At 44.6% G+C, this 13,744-nt stretch overlaps 1 long non-coding RNA gene across 20 annotated transcripts in view; it reads left to right on the forward strand.

Annotated features, from left to right (window-relative positions):
* Nucleotides 1–13,744, forward strand: part of LOC117313967 (uncharacterized) — a 175,483-nt gene that overhangs the window by 106,636 nt on the left and 55,103 nt on the right. For 16 of the 20 annotated variants that reach the window (XR_012323872.1, XR_012323862.1, XR_012323875.1 and 13 more), the window contains one exon: nucleotides 6,181–6,310. The exons of the other annotated variants lie outside the window; for them this stretch is intronic. This is a non-coding gene — a long non-coding RNA (uncharacterized lncRNA). The remainder of the gene's footprint in view (nucleotides 1–6,180; nucleotides 6,311–13,744) is intronic. 20 annotated transcript variants of the gene reach the window in all.

Consider the following 13,744-nt stretch of genomic DNA (forward strand, 5'->3'; position numbering starts at 1 on the left):
TACGCATTGTCCTTTCCTTCTGCCCTGAGCATTCTCCTCTTTACCTGTCCCACCCTTCTCTACCCGCCCTTCTTATCTCCTCAGGGCAGCCTTGCCTGACCATCCTGATCAGATCAAATATCCCCCATGGGAGGAATCCCCACAGTACCTCTCCAGGGTAGTGCTTAGACGTAATCAACACCTTAACATTTACCTGTGTGATTACGATATTTGTTTTCTCAAATACACAGGGAGCTTCTTAAAGGGCAGAGTTTGCCTCTTCTTTCTTCTTTGCTCGCTTTTTAATATTTTTGCTAATTTTGTTAAACTCCTAAATGTAGTGCTAGATACATGTTTGTTGAATGAGTGAAAGAATGAATGAACTGATGAAGTTGAGGTGTTGGCAGGTATAAAACAGGGCATCTAATCAAGTCAGCGAAGCCAAGTAACTAAGTCTGTTTTTTCCTTATCCTTGGCTTCTTATCATCTAGCCCAGGGCTTGAGAGAGCAGTTATCTAAGCCCAGGCTTCTAAAACTTTAATGTTCATACAAGTTCCTCAGGGATCTTATTACAAGGCAGTTTCTGATTCAGTAGATCTGGAGAGGAGCCTGAGATTCTGAATTGCTAACAATTCCTAGGTGACATTGAGGCTTCTGGTTCAAGGACTACTCTTTGTGTAGCAAGCCTTGTTGATGAAAAAAATTAATCAGGGGCTTCCCTGGTGGCGCAGTGGTTGAGAGTCCGCCTGCCGATGCAGGGGACACGGGTTCGTGCCCCAGTCCGGGAAGATCCCACATGCCGCGAAGCGGCTGGGCCCGTGAGCCATGACCGCTGAGCCTGCACGTCCGGAGCCTGTGCCCCGCAACGGGAGAGGCCACAACGGTGACAGGCCCTAGTACCATAAAAAAAAAAAAAAAAAATTAATCAGTAGTCAATCTAGGACTTCCCTGGTGGCACAGTGGTTAAGAGTCCACCTGCCAATGCATGGGACACAGGTTCGAGCCTGGTCTGGGAAGATCCCACATGCCGCGGAGCAACTAAGCCTGTGCGCCACAACTACTGAGCCTGTGCTCTAGAGCCCCCGAGCGACAACTACTGAGCCCACGTGGCCACGTGCCGCGCCTAGAGCCCATGCTCTGCAACAAGAGAAGCCACCACCATGAGAAGCCCGTGCACCTCAACGAAGAGTAGCCCCCGCTTGCCGCAACTAGAGAAAGCCCGTGCACAGCAACGAAGGCCCAACGCAGCCAAAAATAAATAAATAAAATAAATTTAAAAAATAGTCAATCTAAGAAAGAAATGGAAATTTTGATTCAGGCCAAATTGAGGATTATAAGCCAGGAGACAGTCGTTCAGAAACCTCTGAGGACTGTTCTACCTGTTAGAGGACAAAGCACAGTTATATAAGTTTTTGAGATAACGGGTTATACATCAAAGTAACATATTAACAGTTTACATAGTTCACAAAGGGGAGTAATTGGTCATCATAACCCCTTACAGGATTGAGAAAGGAATGTTATCTCCTAAGGAATTACCTTGTGGGTCCCAGGAGAAATTGCTTTTTTTTTTTTTTTTTTGCCAGTAGGCATTCCTGTGTCTTCTAAGGGGATCTAGTTAATGTATAATGCAGATGCACAGTGCATACTAAAGGGGAAGGGGTAGGGGCTCAAAAGACAGAGAAAATTTTATGTTAATTTTTTTCTTTTCCTGCCTTAAAAATAATTTCGTTTCATCAGCGCTAATGAAACGAATAGCGGATGTTGGAAATGCATTCAATATAGCTACCCTACTGAACACTATAGCTTAGCCTAGCCTACCTTAAAGTGCTCAGAACACTTACATTACCCTACAGTTGGGCAAAATTATCTAACATAAAGCCTAATTTATAATAAAGAGTTGAGCATCTCAAGTAATTTACTGAATACTGTACCGAAAGTAAAAAATAGAACGGTTCTAAGGGTACAGAATGGTTGTAAGTGTATTGGTTGTTTACTCTGTGATCACATGGCTGACTTGGAGCTGTGCTTGCTGCCCTGTCCAACATCACAAGACAGTATCGTATTGCTAGCCTGGAAAAGATCAAAATTCAAAATTTAATGTACAGTTTCTATTGAGTATGTATTTCTTTCACATCATCCTAAAGTTGAGAAATCATAAGTCAAACCATTGTAAGTTGGGGACCATCCATAGTTGCAAGAGGATATTGGCTTGGAGTGATACATCAGTTAGGATGCTTTTGGTTGCAAGTAACAGAAAACGCACATCAAGTTGGCTTACTTAAAAAATAAAGATGGGGCTTCCCTGGTGGCGCAGTGGTTGAGAGTCCGCCTGCCGATGCAGGGGATGCGGGTTCGTGCCCCGGTCCGGGAAGATCCCACATGCCGCGGAGCGGCTGGGCCTGTGAGCCATGGCCGCTGAGCCTGTGCGTCCGGAGCCTGTGCTCCGCAACGGGAGAGGCCACAACAGTGAGAGGCCCGCGTACCGCAAAAAAATAAATAAATAAATAAAGATGATTTATCTTGTCATGTAACTGAATATAACATGACAGGGTGGAATGCAGGCACCATTTGATCAAGGTTACAGCTTTGTTTCTCTGTGATTCTCTTGGTGCTCCCCTCCTCTGAGTGCCCTTTCCATTTTTGGTTGACTTCTCTGATGGTGGCAGAATGACTGCAGCTCTTCCAGCTGTCATATCTCTATATTTTACCAGCCAGTAGAGAAGAGGTTTTCTGTTTTCCTAGCCATCAAGAAAAGGTCTATTTTAAACTCTGACTTAGGTTATATATGGGGTGAAGTGGGAGGAATTTATAATGTATTTGGCTGAAGTTGTCTTTTAGTTTCAGGAGAGGTGGCTCAGGTTGTCCTATCTGGGTGACTGGTCCTGATGATACATAGGTGCTCAAATAATCCCATCTATGTGACTTGAGTGTTTATACCTTCCATGAAGTCACAAACGTACATGTGGACCCTTGCCTCCAAGTGTCTACCTAGAGCCGTGGTTCTCAACTCTGCCACATTAGAATTATTTGGGAAACCTTAAAAACATAGGTGCCTAGCTTCCACCCCAGATCAAACAAATAAGACTTTCTTGGGGTAAAGTCCAATAATCCAAGTTTTACAAAGATCCTTGAGTGACTCCAATGTGCAGCCAGGGTTGGAAACCACTTACCTAGAGCAGTGTTTCTCAGTAGTGGGTAAGGGAGAGGATTCTGTCCCCAGGGGACATTTGTCATTGACATTCTATTGACATTTGGAGCCGTCTTTAGTTGTCACAACTGGCGTGGAGTTACTACTGGTATCTAGTAGGATGGTGCTAACCATCATCTAATTCACAGGACAACGCCCTCCCTCAAACAGAAACTACCTGGCCCAAATGTTGACAGTATGGAGGTTGAGAACCCTTGACCTAGAGGAGCAGTCCCCAACCTTTTTGGCACTAGGGACCAGTTTTGTGGAAGACAATTTTTCCATGGTCAGGCGGGGGCAGGGGGGAGATGGCTCAGGTGGTAATGCGAGCGATGGGGAGTGACGGGGAGCGAGGGGGAGCGAGGGGGAGCGACGGGGACGACGGAGAGCGAGGGGGAGGGACGGGGAGCGGCAGATGAAGCTTCGCTCGCTTGCCCGTTGCTCACCTCCTGCTGTGCGGCCCGGGTCCTAACAGGCTGCGGACTGGTACCGGTCCACGGCTCGGGGGTTGGGGACCCCTGACCTAGAGGGACAAATGTTAGAACCGATGATTTATTTGCAGTATATTCTGGCACCCTGGTAGGGAAACATACAGTATAAAACGGTCATTTATTTTCAAGCTATACTGTACTGAAGAATTAGCAGGAGTGCTTGTTTAAAATGAAGCTTCCTGGGTCCCATGCTCTAAGGTATTGATTCATCCAGTCTGGAACGGGGGTCCAGTCAACTGAACGCTTATCCTGATAAAGTTGATGTGAATACAGGTGTTCCACAGAGCACACCTTGAGGAACAGTAACAGAATGTGCCTTGGTCTTATAAAGCTAAATGAAAACCCCAGCTAGTTCATGATTTTGTCTTCCTTGGATGTCTGAAGACAGGGTTCCGGTGCACCGAGAAAGCTCTGGGGATTTTACTGGCATTCGTTTTTATAGCTCTGAGGAGGTAATTTCTATCCTTCCTGTGAGTGCTGGGAGATGAGTCAGGAGGAAAACAAGGTTCCCCAGGAGTTCCAGTTTATTCGAGTCCTTTAATGTAATTGTGATGAGCCTGGTCTGAGCCTCCTGGAAGCTCTGTGGCCAGACTGCGTTTATCGACTCACTGTGGTACCTGAATACAAAACCCCCGGGTACCAGACCCTGGCTGCCCGGGAGATTTGGGGAAGAGACAGGAGGCTTCACACACTTCAGCCATCCACCCTGCCTCTTGGGCAGACCCTGGGCCTCTATCAGAGATCCTGCCCTGGGGATAGACCAGTGCTTCAGCAGAGACAGCTGGCTAGATGCCTCTTCTCTTTGCAGCCTGCATTGTTTTGGCAGAGTTTATCCTAAAAATAGGACAGCGAGTCCTGCCTGGATTCCTTCTGCCTGTATTTTCCACGGGGCTGTGCAGTGCCATCTCACAGAAGAGGCAACATTTTGTAGGAGTGGAAAAAAAAACCCACTGGGCTTTGGAGACAGAAGACAGCAGTTAAGTTCTGGTTTTGCCGCTGACGGGCCTCATTGACTTTGGATAAGTCACTTAACCCTTGTGGGTGCCTGTAAAAACTGGGCGTCTTCTAAGACCAGTCATGTGGAATCAGTATGAGAGTCAAATCAGATAAAATATTTACCAGCTCTTTGGTAAAGAGCTGTATGCGGGTCCCAATCCTGAGCAGATGGTGGTCGCCATAATACTGAGGATGACTTAAGCCCAACACCATTCCTGGCACATACTAGGCAGTGTATGACGCAGAGTTAAATTCACTATTTCTCTTCTTGTCTTTATTTTATTAATGGCTGTCTCCCTGCCAGAATTCCAGCAAGGCAGGGGCGGTGTCTAACTTTTTGCATACCTGTTCGCCTCTACTTTCTAGCCCAGTGCCTCGTTCTATAAATATTTGTTGAGTTAGTGAACAAATGAATCAATGAATGAAAAACCAAGTCAAGTCAACAGAGGTTTTGAGAATGCCTCCCATGTGCTAGGGTTTGGTGGTCAGGAATTATCTGTGGGCAAGAAATAAAAACCCAGCCAATAATGTGAACTGAAAGAAAAATAAGTAAGGCTGGAAGGACAGCCAGGTCTTGAGGGATAAGATGAAAAAGTCGAAACCAGCATGCTCCAATCAGCGAGTTCATTTGCCCAGACTATGTCTCCCTCTCTCTACCCCCGCTCCTCTCTCATCTCACTTCCTCTCTGCAGTGCGTTTCGTTCTCTTTACCTTCATACTGGCTCCTTCTGCTTTGAACATATTTGAGACCAGACAACTCCAGTCTCTCATTTTAAGCAGCAACTCTTATTTAATATATTTTTATTTTTTATAAATTTATTTTATTTTATTTAGTTTTGGCTGAGTTGGGTTTTCGTTGCTGCAGGCGGGCTTTCTCTAGTTGTGGCGAACGGGGGCTACTCTTTGTTGTGCTGCGCGGGCTTTTCATTGCGGTGGCTTCTCTTGTTGCGGAGCACGGGCTCTAGGCACGCGGAGTTCAGGAGTTGTGGCGCGTGGGCTCAGTAGTTGTGGCTCACGGGCTCTAGAGCGCAGGCTCAGTAGTTGGGGCGCATGGGCTTAGTTGCTCCGCAGCATGTGGGATCTTCCCGGACCAGGGCTCGAACCCACGTCCCCTGCATTGGCAGGCGGATGCTTAACCACTGTGCTACCAGGGAAGTCCCTGCACCAACCCTTATGAATCAGAATCTCTGAGTGCCAAACCGAAATTTCCCAGAACATAATTAGGAGTGTCTCAGCTTAGGGAAGGAGTTCACCCTAGGTCCAATCAGCCGTGATGGCAGAGGCAGTGTGTGTCTTGCGGGAGATCCTCTGACCCGCCTCTCACTGTGGAGGGGGCCCCAGAAGCAGAGGCACTGAGAGAAGATACTGATCGGTTCTGTCAGAGGGGAAATGGAGGCTGAGCAGAGGTTATCGGTAGAGATTATTGTGTCTGGAACACAGACAACATGCTGAGCTCCGGGGCAAGTATCATTCATTCATTCCAGAAATATTCACTGGATGCCTACTATGTTCCGATCACTGCTCCAGGTGCTGGGGATCCAGCAGTGACAAGGAAGACAGTCAAGAACTTTGCCCTCCTGGAACCCTCATTCTATGAGACAAACAATTGTACATTACAGCAAACATGAACACGAGCAGGATACCAGTTCAGACAGCGGTAAGTGCATGGAGGAACTGGCAATATGATATAAGGTGATGGGGCAAGGGGTGGGAAGGTTATTTTTAATTGCAATTTAGAGTGTTCTATTCTGTCATCCTGGCACAAAATATCCAAAATAGTGCCAGGATCTGGTTGTTCTACCTACAAAGAAGGACGTAAGAGTAGAGTCCAGAATGTTCCTTTCAATTCTCCCGGTGCTTGCCATGATATGAGGAACAATGGGGGACGAAGCATGGAACTTCGGCTGGATTAGGGACAACCAGGCCCAGGAGTCACCCTCACTAACCCTCTTTTGGGACATATTAACGCAGCTCTGAGTGGCTCAGGACAGACCACATTCCGAGAGCCACCTTCCTCTGCTTGCTTTGGAGGCCTGCCTAGTGCAGGCTTCAGGGGAAGTAGAGGGTGTGCAGTGGGAGAGCTGTTCATCTGTTTGTCTCAATTTCAAGCCTCTTGGACTTTTCCCAACAGCTTCCATAGAAAGGATGCAGCAAAGGGTGAGTCTCTTCTCTGGCCATCCTCAGAAATAACAGCAGCTAAGGTTTACTGAACATGTAACATATGCAAGGCAAATAACCATTCTGGTCACAAATTTCAGTTTGAGAGAAGGTACCCCACACCACCAAGCAATACGGACACCATCTGGGTGTCCAACAATTCAACTCAATTCTGACACTCTCTACCGAGAGATAGTACCAGATTCCACAGGTTAAGGGCTCAGTCCCACACCTCATTAACATTAAAAAAGACACCTTTGTCACTCTTATCACTTAGGAAATTCCAAGGGTTTTAGGAGCCCTCTTCCAGACATGGAGATGAAGATCAAATATATACTTCTTATTATAAATCACAATATCACAGCTATGTTCTAAAAGCTCTACATGTATTAACCATTTCTGTGAAGTAACTCAGATAAAAACAAATATCGTATATTAACGCATATATGTGGACTCTAGAAAAATGGTACAGATGACCTTATTTGCAAAGCAGAAATAGAGACACAGATGTAGAAAACAAATGTATGGACACCAAGAGGGGAAAGCGGGGGTGGGATGAATTGGGAGATTGGGATTGACATATATACACCATTGACACTGCGTATAAAATAGATAACTAATGAGAACCTACTGTATAGCTCAGGGAACTCTACTCAATGCTCTGTGGTGACCTAAATGGGAAGGAAATCCAAAAAAAGAGGGGAAATATGTATATGAATAGCTGATTTACTTCTCTGTACAGTAGAAACTAACACAATATTGTAAAGCAACTGTACACCAATAAAAATTAATTTAAAAAATAAATGTTAGGTGATTAGACAAACCAAAAAAAAAACCATTTCTACAATTATACTATGAGGCACAATTATACTATTCCCATTTTACAGTTGAGGAAATCAAGGCACAGAAAGCTTATATAACTTGCTCAAAGTCTTGTGGTAGGGACTTCCCTGGCGGTCCAGTGATTGGGATTCCACTCCTCCTTCCACTGCAGGGGTCATGGTTTTGATCCCCGGTCGGATAACTAGGATTCCTCATGCCACGTGGCACGGCCAAAAAAAAAAAAGTCTGCGGCAGCACAAGACTTCAAATCCAGACATTCTAGCTCCCAAATCCATGATTCTTATGAATAATATCTGGTCCCAGCTGACTCAGACCCCTGTCTCTAGCTTACCTCAAAGTAAGTACTGAACAACTAAGTGACTACATCAGGCTTACTCTTTCCACTGAATCTTCTACTGAGTAAGTGCCACGTGCGGGTCCAATATCTTTCAAAGCTCCTATTCAAATACAGAAAGGGAGAGTGAAAAACCATGGGTATCAGCTCAAATGCAGAAGGAGTTTTTCTTTTTTTGCAACCTTTCCATCAAACCATATAGCCTGAAACCCACTGAGGGGACAAAGAATTGTATTGTATTTGTTTTCATTTAGAGGCAAGACTGGACTCAGAGACTGTTCCACAAATGTGAAAAATAAGAGTAAAGTATTAAAATACTTTGACTAGGATGTAACCACAGTAGAGTGTCAGGCACCACTAAGTAAGCAGTGACGCAGACTGCTTTGGAGGCAGACAGCCTTTTGATGCTTCCAACTTAACTGTAATCCTTGGTAGGTGTCATGGAATCTCTCGGCTGAGCCCAAGTCTGATTTTGCTAGAAGGAACTGGAGAGCTGGTGATTCTTTCTTTTCTCCTACTTCTCACTTAAAAAAATTTTTTAAAATTGAAATCTAATTCCCATACCATACAATTAACCTTTAAATTCTAGTATACTCACAGAATTGTACAACTGTCACTACTAATTGGAGAACATTCTCTTCACTCAAAAATGACCTCCCAAAAGATACCCATTAACAGTCACTCCCCATTCCCCCCCTTCCCTTAAGCCCCTTGCAACTACCAGCTGACTTTCTGTCTCTCTGGCTTTACCTATTCTGGACATTTCATACAAATGGAATCAGACAATATGTGGTCTTTGTGTTTGGCTTCTTTCACTTAGCGTAAGTTTAAAGTTCATCCATGTTGTAGCATGCATCTGTACTTTGTTCCTTTTTATAGCTTAATAATATTCTATTGTATGGGTGTGTAACCGAAAGTGGGGTCTGTCTGATCGCCGCTCAAAAGCCAATAAAGAAGACAGGTTGGTGGAAAGGAAAGTTTGCTTTATTTTGGACGCCAGCAACTGTGGCAGGGGAGGGCAGATGCCTGTCCAAAGGCCTACTCCCCCCGACTAACAATCAGTGGGCAGCAGCTTTTATAGGCAGATGGAGGGTGATACATGCAGAAACAGCACAGTCAGCTCTGACAGTCATCTTGAAATTGGTCATCGGTGGTCTGACCAGCGCCATCTAGATTGTTTTAGGTACAGTTAATCTTCAGTTCCAGGGTCGGTTTGTTTCCATTTCTTGGAGGCCAGTTCTTGGAATTGTGGCAGCTATGTATGGCTACAGTCTGGTCATCATGTAGTTCACTGCTTCCACCTGGTGGGGTTTCAGTATCTATAAGACAGCTCACAGGGTGTGGCTCAGAATATTATCTGTAGCCCTTAAAGAAGAACTAAAGGTCCCTGAGTATGCTTACTGACTAAACTATTATTATTTGGTCTCCTATGATTGTTTTCCTTTGTTTCTGCATTTTCTCACTTCTCTAATTAAACTTATTCTTTGGCTAAACTTTTTCCACAGGCAAGAGTCAGGCTGAGGACATGGGGGAGCAAGGACCATAGGATCCTGCTCCATTTCAGATGTACCCCATTTTATTCATCCATTCATCAACTGACGGGCATTCGGGTTGCTTTCATTTTGTGACTATTATGAATAATATTGCTACCAACATGTAACTAAAAGTTTTTGTGTGGATGGTTATTTTTAGTTCCCTTGAGCACAAACCTAGGTGGTATTGTTCCTCTTCTTGGTTATGTGCATTGATTCTTACAGGTATTTTGTTTACAAATTGTTATATCGGGTAGCTTTTGTTTTATTGGCTAAAGGAAAGTACGGATTTATTTCTCTTTATACGTGAAGAGGCAAGGGGAGAAGGGAGAGGTAGGGACAGTAGAGTTTTGTCACCTAACCTTGTCTCATGAATTGGTCTTGAGTCTCAGGGTGGAGAAGAGATAGATAAGAGCCCAAGAAGTTCCTGAAACACCTGGTAATACACTGTGCACAAGCAGGATACCTTAGGACCCAAGGGACTGGGTTCAGCATGGTGGGGACCTTCTCCCCATATATTGATGCTGGAATGAGGGACAGCAGGGAGGGCGCCGAGGGACATGAGCTGGTAGGCAGTGGCCTCCACAAGGAGGCCAGCATATGAGTACGTGCTGTGACATGACGAAGCTCAGGTCCTGCCTTTGGGGGTAAGAGTCAGCCTGATTTGGGAATGAACCTCTGACCCACAGGCTGGCAACAACCGGGACCGCGTCCACATGGCCGTACCTCAAAGGCCCTGTGCAAATTTGAGTTGTTACTTTTTGCCTTTTAGGGAACTCTAGGCCTGACAAGTATAAGTAGGTTTGACCCTAATGAAGAAAGGAAAGATGGAAGCATCCATGACCTTTTAAATCCTCATTTTTGTACAAAGCCCGGTGTTTTTCACGAGTGTTTTACAGACTGGAAGAAAAGAGATTTTGTACCGTGTGAATTATTTTGAATTTCTGGTCTCCGGCAGGAAAGCCAGGGCTGAGTCCTCAGAGTATGTTTTATGCCGGTCCATTAGAACGTGTGCCTTATTGATGAACCAATAAAGCATGCCCTGCCTGAGCCTTGTAATGGAATCTCCTAATTCATAGTTAATATTCAGATAAAGCACCACCCCATTAATCTGATTTCCCTCCTGTGGTAATTGCTGTTTAATTTCTATTTTATTAGCCAAGATTGGTAAACCTTGGGAGCTTCTGGTTCCAGGCATTACTCTGAGTCTGCTGTATCCTTCAGTGTTTGGAAGTTAATGATACCTTTCGGTAAACAAGGAAGCCTGTAACGTCTTCACTTTCTGTGTGCTCTAATCTTTAAGAAGCCCTTCCGCAAGCTGATGTGGGCCCTGTTCCTGCTTGGGAAGGGAGGATGAGGCAGGTACCACGAAGCCCCATATTAACTCATGTGGAAACGGAGGCTTGAATAGGGCTGCTTCTCTCAATTCTACGCAAGTCCTTGTGCTGCCTATATAAGATTTATAAGATGTTAATAATGAAAGTTGTAAGGCGGTTTTATTGACTTAATTTGTCCAGTCAGTTCTGTCTCCTATTTCTCCACACCCACTCCCTCCCCTCAAAGCCAGTGAGTAATTAGAGTACTTCAGACTCTAATGCTGGGAGCCAAAACACTGTCAGGATGACTGATTTATTCAGTTGAAAGAAAATAAAGTTCTGCCCAATCAAAACAATTTTTAAAAAGCAGACACGAATGTGTAAGGTAGATGCATTTATTCCCATTACACTTGCCCCCCCCTTCCCTTCCAAGACTGCAAAATGGATTATTCTACATGCACAACAGTCTGTGACAAACTTGAATTGACATATTGGGTTAATAAACTATTATGAAAATCAATAGTAATTAAAGGAAACACTTCGCTGACAGAGTTGACAGAGTGGAATGTATTGGCAAGTTCTGAATTTTCTTTTTCTCTCTAACTGCTCCCTCTGGCTGTCGTGGCTTTCAGTTGTTCATTATCCAAATATCAAGAAAGTGGATCTAGCCTGGGTATTATTGGGTGATTTCAATTACTGAAAGCGCAAATTGGGATTTTATTTTCTAAAGAACTTCTCTAATCTTGGATTTATTCCTTTAAGCTCATCATTTTGTGCTATGATTGGGGGTTACATAGAAAGTGGAGGATTGTGGATTCCTAAATGCACCAGGAATCTCTTCTCTCTCCCATCTTCTCCTCCCACCATCACTGACCCTGACTCCTATGGGGAATGTGAGTGAAATAGAGATGGAGAAACACAGAACCTAGGTAAATAATGGAAAACCCACCAGAAATTTTTCTTTGACTATTAATGATTCTATGACCAATTTGGGGAACATTTGGAATGTGTAACTTCATAGGTCTGGTGAGGTATAGATACTTTGATTAGAAGTTAGTGAATTTAGGTAAACTGACTAGGAAAATACTGCTCCAAATCCATGTCTTTTCTTCAGTGAGAGAGTTTTTGTTTACCTAAATTATCTGGATAACGGACATGAGTTTTTTCATTCACATCCATCCATCCATCTATGGGAAACATACTGCATGCCTTCTACATGCCTTTAGACATTCAGTAGGTCTTGATGATACAGAGACACACGATCCTGACCTCAAGACCTTCAGTCATCCACCCCTCAATCCGAGCCATCAACCCACACACGCTCACACACTAAGGAGACAGACGTAAAAAGGAGACAATTCGATGTGATAAGTGTTTGGAAAAGGAAAATAAAGGATGGTTACAGGAGGTCATGGCTGGTCTCCTGGAATTCATGGAAGGCTTCCTAGGGTGTATTAGTTTGCTCGGGCTGCCATAATGAAGTACCACAGACTGGGAGGCTTAAACAACAGAAATTTATTTCTTCACGGTTCTAAAGGCTGGAAGTCCAAGATCAAGGTGTCAAAAGTGTTGATTTCTCCTTGCCTTGTGGACAGCCATCTTCATGTGGTCTTCCCTCCATGTATGTCTGTGTCCTAATCTCTTCTTATAAGGACACCAGTCATATTGGATCAGGGTCCACCCATATGACCTCATTTCACCTTAATGACTGCTGTAAAGGCCCTATCTCCAAATACTCACATTCTGAGTACTGGGAGTTAGGGCTTCAGCATATGAATTTGAGGGCCAACACAATTCAGCCCATAACACAGGGGAAGTGCCTTTTAAACTGGGACTTGAAGAAAAAGTAGGATTTAGTCAGGTGAAAAGCTGGGTAAGAGGGAGGCCATTCTGTGCCAAAGGTACCCATGTATCTATCAAGGCAAGTGAGAGAAAGTGGCACATGCGGCAAACCGCATATACTTTGGGGTGGCTAGAGCCTAGATGTGACGTGGAAAGCAATAAGATTTGAGGCTAGAGCATGAGAAGAGCTGGACTGTGGGCGTCCTTGCCATCCAAGGTTAGGTTGGGACAGTGGGGTACATGGAAAGATTTTAAGCATAAGACTGAGGGCCAGATTTATATTAATCCAATGTCTAGAGGCCACTGATGGGTGCATGTGCACATAGCATGAGCCCTGCACAAACAATCGGGAGGCTGTTCACCTTTTGTAGAAGGACACAAGTTGTGGAGGTGATGAGGGTAATAATCCTCCTTGCATACGTAGGTGCAGTTAAGGAAGCTCTTTCATGCAGAGAGAATTTTGTTCAATCCTCCACATTCACATCTGAGAAAACCACGGCTCAGGGAGAGGGAGGGACTTGCCCAATGAAACTCACAAAGGTAGCAGGTGGGGTCCGGATGGGGCCTGGATTAGAACTCCGGCCCCTTACCTCTTTGCCCCAGGCTCTTTCTAGGAAATCAACTTCCTTTCTGAGCAGTGAACTGCATTCTCTAGCCTCCTTTCCAAAAAGCCCTGCAGCACATATTTCTCTGTGGTCTACTCCACAGCCTTCTTAAAAATGTTCACCCTTTTAAGGAAGAAAGAAAGCTGTCATTTGAGAAGCATTTACTGCCATAATTACAGCCACCATTTGGTGACGTTGAGTGAGAAAACCCCAATGACTTAAAAGACAAACCACACTCCATATGCCACAGTCTGTCAGGGGCCAGCATTTGACAGAAAACAGTTTGGTGTAAACTTTCCTGCCGTATTTTCAAAAGAGATAAGCATCTTGCAGGGAACTACTCTGATACAGCGATTTTTCTCATTATTGGGTTGTGTTTTTTCAACCAGTTTTATGTGCTACCTCCTAATCTTCCCCCACCCCACCGCATCCTTTATCGAAACCTTTGCCCCAAAGGGTTAT

Source organism: Tursiops truncatus, chromosome 10 (assembly GCF_011762595.2).
Source record: "Tursiops truncatus isolate mTurTru1 chromosome 10, mTurTru1.mat.Y, whole genome shotgun sequence".
Classification (NCBI taxonomy): domain Eukaryota; kingdom Metazoa; phylum Chordata; class Mammalia; order Artiodactyla; family Delphinidae; genus Tursiops; species Tursiops truncatus.